Below are 13705 nucleotides of genomic sequence, written 5' to 3' on the forward strand. Positions count from 1 at the left end.
CCACTCGATCACCCACTCTCATCATCATCTTTCCTTCACAAACATCAATAATAGCTCGGCCCGTGGCTAAGAATGGATGCCCCAAAATAAATGGGACTTCCTGATTAGGCTCATAATCCAGGATGATGAAATCAGCTGGGAATATAAAAGACCCCACTTGGACAAGCACATCTTCAATTACTCCCTCAGGATGAGCAAGGGAGCAGTCAGCTAACTATAAGATAACTGTGTTTGGGCGTGGTTCACGCAACCCCAACTGTCTGAATATAGATAGCGGCATCAAATTGATGCTTGCTCCAAGGTCACAAAGAGCTCGCCCAACATCATGTTTACCAATCGTGATTTGGATAGTGAAACTACCTGGATCCTTCAATTTCTGAGGTAACTTGCCTTGAATTCTGGAACTGCACTCCTCAGTGAGTGCCACAGTCTCGAACTCGGTTAGCCTCCTTTTATTCGCCACAATGTCCTTGATGTACTTTGCATATTTGGGTACTTCCTGTAAGATGTCAACCAATGGAATATTAATTTGTACCTGCTTCAAGATACCAAGAAACTTTTTATATGTGGCATGATCTCGTAATTTTTGCAGTCTTTGAGGGAATGGAGGTGGTGGCCTTGCAAACAATTGTGGGGATTGCTCAGCCACCGCCTCTCCAGCCGACTTCTCTGGCTCCTTGACTTTCTCTGATGTTGATTCTACAGTGGCTGGCATCTCATTAAAAGTCATCTGTTTCCTCTTTTTAGATAGAACTTCCTCTAGTTGTCTCCCATTCCTCGACACAGCATTAAGGGTCGCCCTAGGATTGGCTTCAGTGTCACTTGGAAGAGCTCCCGCTGGTCTAGTATTTTGAGCACTAGCAAGCTGTCCCATTTGACGCTCCAAATTTCTCACTGTTGTGGCGAGGGTTTGTTGTTCAGCCATCACTTTTTGAGAGAGAGATTGATGTTCAGCCATCACCTTTTTTAACATGTCCTCAAGGTGACTTGTATGATTCGCTTGTTGTTCAACCTGGTCTATATTGCTGTTGAGGTGCTTGAGGCCTGTATTGATTCTGAGTGCCCTGGTTTCCACCCCAAGAGAAGTTTGGGTGGTTCCTCCAGTTGGGATTGTAAGTGTTCCCATATTGGTTTGTTTGGCCCCTGTTTGAATTACCCACAAAGCAGACAGACTCTGGGTTTGCGGGGCATATGTCGCTTGTGTGCCCTTCTCCACATATTTCACAAAAAGCCTGAACCTGTTGTACCTGTTGTGTTTGCTGCTTGTTGATATTCAAATTCATCTGGTTCACTTGATTGGCCAGTGTAGCAATCTGCGCTGATAATGCTGAGACGACATCTAACTCAAGAACCCCTGCAGACTTTTGCACTGTGTGCCTGCCCATCTCTCTTTGCCAATCCGGATTGCTCTTGGACAATTTGTTCAATAATGCATATATCTCGTCAAAGTTTTTCTCCAACACCTGACCCCCAGCTGCAACATCTACCACGATCTTTGTTTCAGAATGTAGTCCTTCTATGAAAGTGTGAGCTAACACTTCATTCGTCTGATTGTGATGAGGACAGTCTCTGAGTAACCCCTTGAACCTTTCCCAAGCTGAGTATAAAGATTCACCTGCTTTCTGTTTGAATGCCACTATTTCACTTATGATCTTTGAAGTTTTGCCTGAAGGAAAGAACCTTGCTAGAAATTTTCTCGCCAAATCATTCCATGTTGTAATGGAGTTAACTGGTTCTGCCTTTAGCCATCACTTAGCCTCACCCAATAGAGAGAATGGAAAAAGTGTGAACCTCACATAATCTGGAGTGACCCCGTTAGTGATATAAGTATCACTAATCTCCAAGAAGTTTAGAATGTGCTGTTGCAGATCCTCATGTGGAAGACCCATAAATTGTCTGTTCGCATGAAGTAACTGGATCATGCTCTGTTTCAGCTCAAAATGCCCAGTGATCCTGGGGTTCACGATATTGGAGGTGACATTAGCAATGCTGGGCATTGCCACCTCCTGAACAGCTATAGGTTGCTCCTCTGCCATGTTCACAGGAAACTGAACAAGTGCCTGAATATTATTCGTGTCCCTTGCTTCCCTCAACCTCATGTGAAATGTTCTCTCAGGTTCAGGATCAAAGCCTTGAAGTCTTTCCTGGCTTCTGACCCTACGCATTCAATCAAAGTTCCTGAGATCTGAGCAACAATCAAGTAACGTTAGACTAGACGAAATAAGCAATTAAAGCAAAAACTAGCAAGTAGTTAATATTCAAGTCCCCGACAACGATGCCAAAAACTTGTTGCTCCCAAACGCACACGCAAGTATACGTGGTCGACAAGTAATATAATGATAAGTTGAGTGTCGAACCCACAGAGACTTGTGTAAACTACTCACGGAATTACTAAAATTGTTATTCAGTCCAGCTAAAATCAAAGTCCAATAATATGATTATACTATACTACGATTCTAAGTAATACTAAATTATCAAGTAACGAATTGATTGTTGTGTATTCAATAGAGACAAGTATTCCAGGGTTGTGATCGATTCACCATTCGTATTATGTTCTAATTAACACTCCTTTTCATATAATTCACCCATGGTTGCTAATTAATCGATAAATGCTCTTATAGCCTTCTCCCGAAGTACTACTCACCTATTCTCAATAGATTAATGCCTATATTCCTATGAAATCAATCTATTAAGAACACATTAAGATTACGATATTTAATTAAGCATGGTGACTAGGTATATTCCTATCCTAACCACAAATCCGCTCCCCCTAAGGGTTAAGATCATGCTCTCTTCAATTCTTCTCTAATCTAAACATGCTTTCCCAAGCATAACATAGATAGTAAATAGAACCTAACTGTTGGCCAGACAATTAAGCAATTAAACGCAGAATTGAAGAAACAACCATATATTGGTGAATTTTAATCAAGGTCAAGCTAATATCAAACAACAATATTCATGGCTAAATCACAACCCCAGAACAATGGGTGTTAGCCACTCATGATGTAATAAAACAATTGCATGATTGTTGAATCAATTGAAAGTACTAGAAAAAGATGAAGAAAATTGAGAATTCTCCACTTCCTCACGATCCCGTATGTGTTTTTACTCCAAAATGGCGTCCTTCTCTTTCTTGGCCGGCTTCCTTCGTTTAATATAGGGTTTAGGGCTTAAAATTCAGTGTTTTGCAATTTGGTCCCTGAAGTTTACGCGTCCTGCCGCGGTCCTACCGCAGTTACGCCCGGACAGCGGCAGACCAATTTCAGTTCTGGTTTTGTCCCTTCGCTTGGTGCACTTTGTGGATATTGCATGATTGGCCCCCTTTTCTCCGTAATTGATCCCAAAAGTACTCCACAGACTTCTTTTATTGGATATAGCCTGCAAAGCATGAAAAACACTAATCAGAGCATTTTGTTATCACTTTTTACCGTAAAAGCTATACAAAAATGTGGTTCTTTAGGGCCTAATTATAGTCTAATTTACCTATTATCACCTATCATCACAGGCACCGGTTGAATGTAATAGTAACTACAATGCAAACAATCTTATGTATGTTAATAGTAGTAGCACTATTACTGTATCTTCCTCTAGTTATCTTATGTATGTTAATAGTAGTAGCACTATTACTGTATCTTCCTCTAGTTATAGCTTAGTACCGTATGATACTAGTATCACTTGTAATGGAATACTTCGAATTAATGAATAAGGAGAACATCACATGATGAAAAATTATACGAGTTTCTTTTTTTTTTTTAATATAATTTTTGGCGCGCCAGAAACTATTTAGATTCGATAGCCGAAAAAGTGTACAAATTTTTTATATAACATGCAGATATATATATACACAAAAAATATATATTACTTCGACTGTTATTTTGAGAGCGACTATATAATATCATTTTCCTTTTTTTCCCTCTTAAAAGAGGCACAAGCGTTGGTATGTTCTAAAAACGGATTAAATTATTGAGACTTCATGATCACAACCATACAATTTTTTAATTTCAATTTCTTACATATTTATTTGTTTATTCCTTTTTTTTTTGTTGAGTTAGAGGCGCAATCCTTTGTGGCCTCACCCCAACCCAACTCCAACCTCAATCTAATACAACGAATAAAACTGATGTTTTCACAAAACCAAGTTATTTTAACGTTAATTAGGAGTATTAGTTGCTAATCAGATGTTAATTAATCAATGATCTAATAGTACTGATCTATTTCATTTATGTGGTGGGATACAGAGTAGGTGGAACAAAATTTTCAATTTTCAGCATGAATTCAAACTTAAATTTTTCAAATTTTGTAAAAAAATATATACATATTTTAAAAAGTCCATAAAACTCCTATAACTGAATATAATTAATAATTAAAAATATTTTGTTAATATGAAAAAGATAAAAAGAGCAAGTCCAAAAAACTTTTGTTCAGTCCAACAATTGAAAGGTTAAGCATTTTATGATGTCGTTCTAACAAGGTATTCAGTCGGACAAGCAGTCTATGAATCGAATTGGTTGTTGGGGTCGATTCTTTCTCTATTATGGCTATATTTGTGACACATAATCCTTAGCTATATTCTACAACTCCAAACATAGCATTAGTAATTATGTACCATAAAATAAATCATAAATAATAACAATTATTTATGTAAAAGAAACATGTAGTCTTTCAATTGATTTTGTAGAAACACTTGATTGCTCAAATTAGAGCCTGTTTGGCCATGAAATTTTTTAAACTTTTTTTTACTAAAATCTTCACTTGTTTTAAATTAGTGTTCGGTTATAAAATTTTTAATTTTCACTTGTGATGAATTTTGAAATTTTTCGAAAATTTGAAAAACTCCAGAAAGCTGTTTTTCAAAATTTTCACTTAGATCACTCACAAAATTCAAAAACAACCTAAAATTATATTCATGTCCAAGCACAACTCTAATTTTTTAAATACTACTATTTTTATTTCACCTTTTTCCGAAATTTTACAGTTCTTATGTCCAAACGCTCACTTAATGTACTACTACCATTTATGTTAAGCAATTTTTTTTTTTAAATTTTCTTTTAGGGGCTATATATATTCTTTCTTTTTGTGGAGGGCAAGACCAAAGGTAAAGCCACATAAGAAAGCCCAGACAGCCAGACAGCAGAGCTCCTTCCTTTAAAAAAAAAAACAGAGTTAATATATAATCGGAAATTCTTTCAGATTGGATAGCTGATACTTTTACTCAGATCAAACCGAATTGCTATGCTACTCTAACTCTTTTTGCAGCTTTTTCTCTCTCTAGATTCAACTAGTAAGTTCCTTCCTTTTTGTGTTTTCACTGTCTCGCTGTTGTTCCCGCAATTCCGCTACTGCNTCATTATAATCTTCCACTTGGTTGTAATATTTAAAGCTTGTGATCGTTGTGTGGAGAACTTTGTTTCCAGTTTAACTTGGTTATATTGGTTGGTGCATAGCACACCACACATTTTGCTTATAGTTTGGCTTGTACTTTCATCTTCATTCCACTTCTTGGTTCATATATTTACGTTGTATCTGGCTCATGAATATCATTCACGATCAGTATAGATAATTATTTGACCTCTCCTATCATTTGAATTTGGTGTATTGGAAACAACATCTATACCTTCATAAGATAGAGATAAGATCTGTGTAAGCATTGCCCTTCCAAAACCCTACTTTTTAGATTTTATTGGGTTTTATTGTTGTCGTTGTTACCTCTCCTAGCATTTGAATATGTATCTGTCTTGATGTTTTTGTTGTTTTCCTTAAATTCTACTTATTTAGAAGCGGGAGTTGAGGTGCTCTTCGTCCTGCTTCGGGCTTAGTTTTGGAAATTCCCATTCCTGCTTTGGGGTTATTTTTGGAAATTTGCTCTCTAAGTGGCTTAAAGTTGTTCTAGTGTACATCCCTTTTGTTCAACACCTAAGTGCCAGGACGGTCTTAAGTTAATCATTTCACCCCATGCACTCTCTCTCTCGAGGTTGGCTAATGGGGCTATTCAACTATTGTTGTCGATAAGTTAATCATTTCACCCCATGCACTCTCTCTTTCGAGGTTGGCTAATGGGGCTATTCAACTATTGTTGTCGATTTTGACGGTAATTTGTTCTTCTTTTTTTTAAAAAAAATTTCACCGAAGAATACTTATACAAATTATCTCTTTAGCTTTCAGATGCCAGGTCTGCTAGAGACCAAGGTAAAGGTGTTGCTTGTATTTTCTTCTGGGTGATTTATAGTATCTCTTTAGCACTTAGGTTTACCTTGGAAAGTTATAAAGAGTTACTCCTTACAATTTATACATATAAAAAACTTTCATGGTCAATATAATGATTTCTTTGATTTTAATGGGTGCACTATTTAGGATGGGTGCACTATTAAAAAGTGATGAATCCAGAATATAAATTTTACGAGTTCAACCTTTAATTTTTACGAGTGCGTACCCATTGCACATTTGGAATTATAAGTTCATTTTTTTATTTAAAAAAAAATAGTAATTTTCTTATATCTATATATATTTTCCATATTGAAAATATTGAGATCTGTTGAACCCATTGACTATATGCTACATCATACTGCTACTAGTTTTAATATACACATTTTTGTTTAACCATATAAGATTTACAGCGACAAAAGAAGAATAGGAGTTTCAATTTGTGAAAATTTTGAAATAATAAATCAAACAAAAAAAAGAAATAAATATTCTTTATAACAACACTTAGCTATAACATTCAAAAATTCTGTGCAATATCCGCTGTTGGAAAAGACAAGGAGTATTTACATGTAGATGTAATGATCCTTTAATCTAAGGAACCTATATTTGTTTTGCTTTAAAACTCTAAAGATGTCCCTGTTTCTTGTACGAAAATATTTTCCTCGGCAAAATAGAGCCGGTAATTACATTTCCATCTCATTCAAATAGTTCCAACAGTAGAACCCAAACACCCACAAAAATCTTGATTCAAATAACCTCTCAAAACAGAGAAAATTCGTTTGTTACAAAAATCTTGATTCAGATAATCTCTCAAAACAGAGAAAATTCGTTTGTTTAGCTCTTTGTAATCACGCCGAAGCCCATTTAAATCTCCAGAAATTTCCTCAATCCTTAAGAGATTGTAAGGAAGCATCCGAAATCGAAAATAACCTCTTAGAAAATCCCTCTGTTTAACTCTTTGTAATAGCGCCGAAGCCCATTTAAATCTCTACGAATTTCCTCAAACCTTAAGAGATTGTAACGAAGCATCCGAAATCGAAAACACCCATTTCAAGACGCTGCTTAGCCTTAAGACTGTTTTAAGCAAGTAAGTCTTGATCCCAATTAGTTTGAAAATTCTGAAGCTCTTAATGGGTATTTAGAAAAAGTGTGAAAAGCTTGAATTTTTATCAAGAACGGAAATTTTATGAATTGTTAATCAACAAAAATCGAGGAGGAAAAGGAGCAAAATAAAAGGGGACATAAAAGTATTTGGATAAATCGAACTCTCACCTCCGTCAACAGCTATGATGTAATCACAAGGGCAGAAATCCAAATAGTACAGTATGAAGGACATCGGGAAAATAGAGAAAGATGAATTCTAATGACTAACCAATTCAGATGTGGAGGAGAACCAAGCCAGCCGAACAGTGTGTTGATCTGCCAAAAATTAACCCTAGAAGCTCGAAAAGACAGATGTGGAGAAGAAGAATCCAATCGCACAATAACACTTCTAACAGTAGAAATATTGACAGGACTAGGGTTTCGAGCAGAGTTGAAATTAGGAGCAACGCTGGTGCAATAATTTAGGTACGTGGAATTGTTAGAATCGGTGGAATTTTTTGGAGGATCCTAATGTTTTAACAGGAGCAAAACACATGGAGATGGAGTGTGAAGAACACGCTGGTCACTGCCGCTTCTATAATAAATCTATAATTAATGGCTAAAATAACATAAGCTGATATTTTTTTTGGCGATATTTCCGTAAGATTCCCTTAGAGAAAACCATGACAATTTGTGGATGAAGTTTTTACTTGTGCTCCTCTCAACAATGAGAAACACAAGGGGTTAAGGCAAATACTTACCCGATAAATGTAATTTTACAAAAGCCTTGGGGTATAAATGTAATTTAAGGTGTTCACCTAATTTTCTTGTACTCCTTATTATGGCACGAGTCTGAAGTATAATTGCCACATTACATCGTTTTCCCTTTCTCCCCTTTTGGCGATTTTGGGTTTTCTCGTCTCGTGGGAAATGGTAAGAGCTCTCTCTCATCCTACCTGCGATTCATCTTCCTGCGTGTATCAGTATGTGTTTTTGTGTGTTTTAGACATTGATTGCATTAATCCATTTTTCTCTGATTATTGTTGCCAATTCAACTAATTGAACATATGCTTGATTCTTTGCAGGCCGATTCTCCTCGCAAAAGGTTAGGCTTTGTTTCTGTTACCGATTCCCCATATGTCTTTTGATTTTTATGTTGAAGCATCTTGCTCTTAGAAATTGATACTTGTATTTATTTGTTGTACGCTAGGGTTTTTGATATGATGTTTTATGTTTACTTGTCTATGACTCTAGTAAAAGGTAGATCTATTTGGTTATGTGATATATAGGAGGAATATATGTAGTTGAGACCATTTGGATGATTATGGTTTCAATTTTGACTAAGAAAATAGACATTCAGATTAGTGTCAATTGACATTAAAGAATATCGTAGAAATGTGAATGTTAAGATGAATGTGAAGTCATACAAGATTAAATGTAGTCACGTGTAGCAGAAGGTGCAAATAGGACACATAGAGCTTAAACTGAGAGAATGGTTAAAGTTGCACCGGTTTGTAGGTGAAAACTATATGAGTGAAGGTTTTAAAAGGGGACAAGATAGACCTAAAATCACACGAAGGAACTTGTGTCGGAAGACCTGCAATTTCTTGGAGTATAAAGCAAGCAATATTAATGTTTTAATGTAAAAGAAGGCTCCATTGAAGGTCTGAGAACAAAAACAAAAGCTCTGAAAAAACGCAAAAAAAAAAAGAAGGTGAAATCGAGTGTTGAAGATTTTATTCATACTTCCCTGGGGTTTCAAGTTGATTTCAACTGGTAATTGAAGCTGTTTTGCGAATAAACTGCATCTGAACTCCAACTTTTCCTCCTTTCTAGCTTTTATTTGGCAATTTAAGGTTGATTCCTAAGCGACCAGGTACATATCTCAATCATGTATCTCATCTCTGATTCGTAATGAAATTTTGGATGTACTTCTAGTTCATGTGCTTCAGTTGTTTGAATCTGTTGAAATTTAGTTTTAGCACAAGTGCAATGTTATAACTTTGATTGAAGTGTTTGATTTAACTGATACCTGGAACATGCTGTGGATCTAAGTGATAATGGCAAAAACAAGTATGGAAACGGATGCTGCGTCTCGTGTGAGCATTAAGTGTTGTTAGTTTGAGGTGTAGTTAATGTTATGTTCAAAAATCTCAGAAGTTCGGTGGTTAGATTTCGATTTTATGTCTTGAACGTTTGAAGTAATATGCACAGAGTATTGATTTGCCTTGAATAGTCCGGTGTTCCTTTTCTGGTAAATTGAGATTCTATTTGAGGAGTGAAAAATCATGCGTGCTTGGAGCAGCTTCTCACTAGTTTCCAGCCACGAAATCCCCCAAAAGCAGCTCGAAGAAGTCCCTAAACTCACAACAAGCAGCCCCCAAAGTATGTTGAAAATGTCAACCAAAACCACCAATTTCCAGTAGCAAAAACGCAGCAGCAGCAGCTGCTCGAGGAGCACGAAAATTGTCCCTTTTTACAGCTTTATTCCTCCACCTTAAACCCACACAAACCAACTGTAAACTCACCTTAAAACAGCCCCACAAAACACCCCAAACCAATCCCAAAATAGTCCTGAAACTCACCAAAACTCGACTTAAAAAACAACCCCAAACCCAGCAAAAACCAGCCATGAAACACCATCTCGTCGGTGTTATTTTGTCTTTGTTCATTGTCTTAATTCATTTTTCTGTTTTTTTGAAGATACGTACTTCCTTTATGAGCTTCATTGAAATCTTTTGGATCAGTATTGTCAAAGGCTCATTTAAGGCGCGCTTAAGCCCTGAAGCTCAGAGAAGCTTGGGGAGGATGCTTCGCCTCACTTAAGTTGCGCTTCAGTATAGGCAAGGCACCAAGATGTGCCCCTTATTGCCCATGAGCTCTATCTTGAATGGAGCAATGCTAGACTACAAATATAATGAGCAAATAAGTGCATTGATTGTTAAGGAAAACAATATGAATGAGTTTGTTACTTTTCTCTTAAATTACATATATATTTTTATTTTTCTTGCATTGCGCCTTTTTAACTAAAGCTCACACTTAAATTGCGCTTTGCGCTTAAAGCCACAGTTGACCTAGAGCGCTTTTTAGAGCTTTTCGCCTTTGACAACATTGTTTTGGATAAGTTCATATTAATCTTTTGCTTCTTTGAGTTTAGTCGTGTGCTTGATACAATTGTTAGAATGATGTATTAGCCTGTTTCGATGGTATGGCAGTAAGTTTGTTTAGCTAATTGGATTTTAGGAGCTGCTTGGTTATGTTTGGATTGGTTTGGGGTTGATAAGATTTAAGAAGAATTGGGCTTGAATGCAACTTTGGGCCTACTTGATTAATTATATAAGTAGAATTAGAGTAATTGTTAATCTTAGAGGTATAGAAAATCTTTATTAATCTCAGAGGTATAGCTTGGACAATGCCTACTAACATTACTGAAGTGCTTTTTAGCTGGGATGAAGTTGGAGCTGGAGCAAGAGACAGAGATAGATGGAGGACTGTCCCAGCATGTATTTGGTGGACAATCAATCTGGAAAGAAAGGAATTCTTACATATTTATTTGTTTATTCCTTTTTTTTTTTTGAGTTAGAGGCGCAATCCTTTGTGGCCTCACCCTAACCCAACTCCAACCTCAATCTAATACAACGAATAAAACTGATGTTTTAACAAAACCAAGTTATTTTAACGTTAATTAGGAGTATTAGTTGCTAATCAGATGTTAATTAATCAATGATCTAATAGTACTGATCTATTTCATTTATGTGGTGGGATACAGAGTAGGTGGAACAAAATTTTCAATTTTCAGTATGAATTCAAACTTAAATTTTTCAAATTTTGTAAAAAAATATAAACATATTTTGAAAGTCCATAAAACTACTATAACTCAATATAATTAATAATTAAAAATATTTTGTTAATATGAAAAAGATAAAAAGAGCAAGTCCAAAAAACTTTTGTTCAGTCCAACAATTGAAAGGTTATACATTTTATGATGTCGTTCTAACAAGGTATTCAGTCGGACAAGCAGTCTGTGAATCGAATTGGCTGTTGGGGTCGATTCTTTCTCTATTATGGCTATATTTGTGACACATAATCCTTAGCTATATTCTACAACTCCAAACATAGCATTAGTAATTATGTACCATAAAATAAATCATAAATAATAATAATTATTTATGTAAAAGAAACATGTAGTCTTTCAATTGATTTTGTAGAAACACTTGATTGCTCAAATTAGAGCCTGTTTGGCCATGAAATTTTTTAAACTTTTTTTTACTAAAATTTTCACTTTGTTTTAAATCAGTGTTCGGTTATAAAATTTTCAATTTTCACTTGTGATGAATTTTGAAATTTTTCGAAAATTTGAAAAACTCCAGAAAGCTGTTTTTCAAAATTTTCACTTAGATCACTCACAAAAATTCAAAAACAACCTAAAATTATATTCATGTCCAAGCACAACTCTAATTTTTTAAATACTACTATTTTTATTTCACCTTTTTCCGAAATTTTACAATTCTTATGTCCAAACGCCCACTTAATGTACTACTACCATTTATGTTAAGCAATTTTTTTTTTTTTTTAAATTTTCTTTTAGGGGCTATATATATTCTTTCTTTTTGTGGAGGGCAAGACCAAAGGTAAAGCCACATAAGAAAGCCCAGACAGCCAGACAGCAGAGCTCCTTCCTCTAAAAAAAAAACAGAGTTAATATATAATCGGAAATTCTTTCAGATTGGATAGCTGACACTTTTACTCAGATCAAACCGAATTGCTATGCTAACTCTTTTTGCAGCTTTTTCTCTCTCTAGATTCAACTAGTAAGTTCCCTCCTTTTTGTCTTTTCACTGTCTCGCTGTTGTTCCCGCAATTCCGCTACTGCCAAATCATCAAATTGCAAGTTGGGTTATCAACTAAACTCTAATTTATCATAAAAATTCAATTTTTAGTTATCTTTTTGCATTATTTCTGCATTTATTATCTGGGTTTATTGAGTTTTTCTGTTCTTGAGATGAAATTCACATGAACTCATGTTGGAACCTATACTTCTGATCTAAGATCCAAGACCCATATCCTGGAATTATGATAGTTAACACACAATCTGTTTATTTCACTGTAGGGAAATAATTTTGGTTACTATCAAGGTTAGGCAAGTTGGGTTTGAAAGTAAAAGAAGAATAAAGATCTGGTAAAGTAACTACTGGGAAAAATTCGTTTTTCTACATAGGAATGTCTAAAAGAATGTCTTTTTGTCAGCTGTGGCAACGGAAAGAAACTTCAAAGAAGTCAAAATAGGAAGGAAAAGAAAAATCTTTTGGATGAGATTTCAGCCTGTAATCAGGGGCGGATGTAGTGTGTTACCAACGGGTTCAATTGAACCAATAACTTTAGACGCAGAGTAAAAGTTTATTAAAATCGCAAAAATAGTAGATATGAACCTTTAACTTTAAAAATATAATGTGTTAATGCTAAAACCCTTAAAGGTTAAACCCATATAATTTAAATCCTGGATTCGCATCTGCCTGTAATGACATATTATGTTCCATTCGAAGCAAAAGTACTTTATGAACTTCCTTCTTTTTTCATGATTCAGGTGCTTTTAATTGATTTTCTTTTTCTGGCCTTCCATAAATGATTTTATCAAGTTATACTTCATCCATTCTGTTTTATTTCACATGTTGGTAGCACTATGGCGGGAGTCGTGAATAAGTTCTTTATCACATCTTTGATTATGTGGGCAGCTCCCGTTGCAATTTTGTACGCCTTTAACCACAACTTAATTCCTGGTGAGCGTTCCCTAATTTTCTTGGTACAAATTTTGCTTTATAAATGATTACACATGACAGTTGATGGCCATCCTAAAGTAGGTATTGATAGGTCTTAGATAGCTAGAATACTTTCTTATTTATTATTCAAAATCTTTGACTATTCCTTTCATTTTATTATTATGCTTGAGAACCTTGCCTTTATTTCTTTGTTGTGCTTTTACGTTTGATCTCAGTGGTATTTAGTTTGTGTTTGCATTCAGTTTGTGGGCCATAAGGAAAAATGTGGCAGATTTTTGCCAACTAATTGCTCAACTTTGTGCTGCCCCGGAGTCTTTGTTGCTTGAATATAATTTCCAAGCCCATCTTGGTCAATATGTTCTCAGGGTCGGAATGGGAAGTCCATCTTCGTGCTTTGTCTGGGTTTCTGGGACAATTATGTTTTGGCCTCAGAACATGTTCTATCATTTGAATTAATGGAATATTAGAAAAGGGACGGTAATAGTCATGTTTTACTTACTGCTGATTGCTATCTTATTATTTGATGTCGAACTCTGCTCAAGAATGTGAGAGGTTGGTCATGCTTAAATAGGGAAGTTGTGAAGAAAATTTTAATTATATTTTTACCTTTTTTCAAGTACTCAAATGAGAAAAGATGAATTCTT

At 35.4% G+C, this 13705-nt stretch overlaps 1 long non-coding RNA gene across 1 annotated transcript; it reads left to right on the forward strand.

Annotated features, from left to right (window-relative positions):
* LOC109235531 lies at nucleotides 8110-13058 on the forward strand. The gene is made up of 3 exons (XR_002069399.1): nucleotides 8110-8217; nucleotides 8370-8389; nucleotides 12961-13058. It is a non-coding gene; the product is annotated as an uncharacterized LOC109235531 (long non-coding RNA).

This window comes from Nicotiana attenuata, chromosome 12 (assembly GCF_001879085.1).
Source record: "Nicotiana attenuata strain UT chromosome 12, NIATTr2, whole genome shotgun sequence".
Classification (NCBI taxonomy): Eukaryota; Viridiplantae; Streptophyta; class Magnoliopsida; order Solanales; family Solanaceae; genus Nicotiana; species Nicotiana attenuata.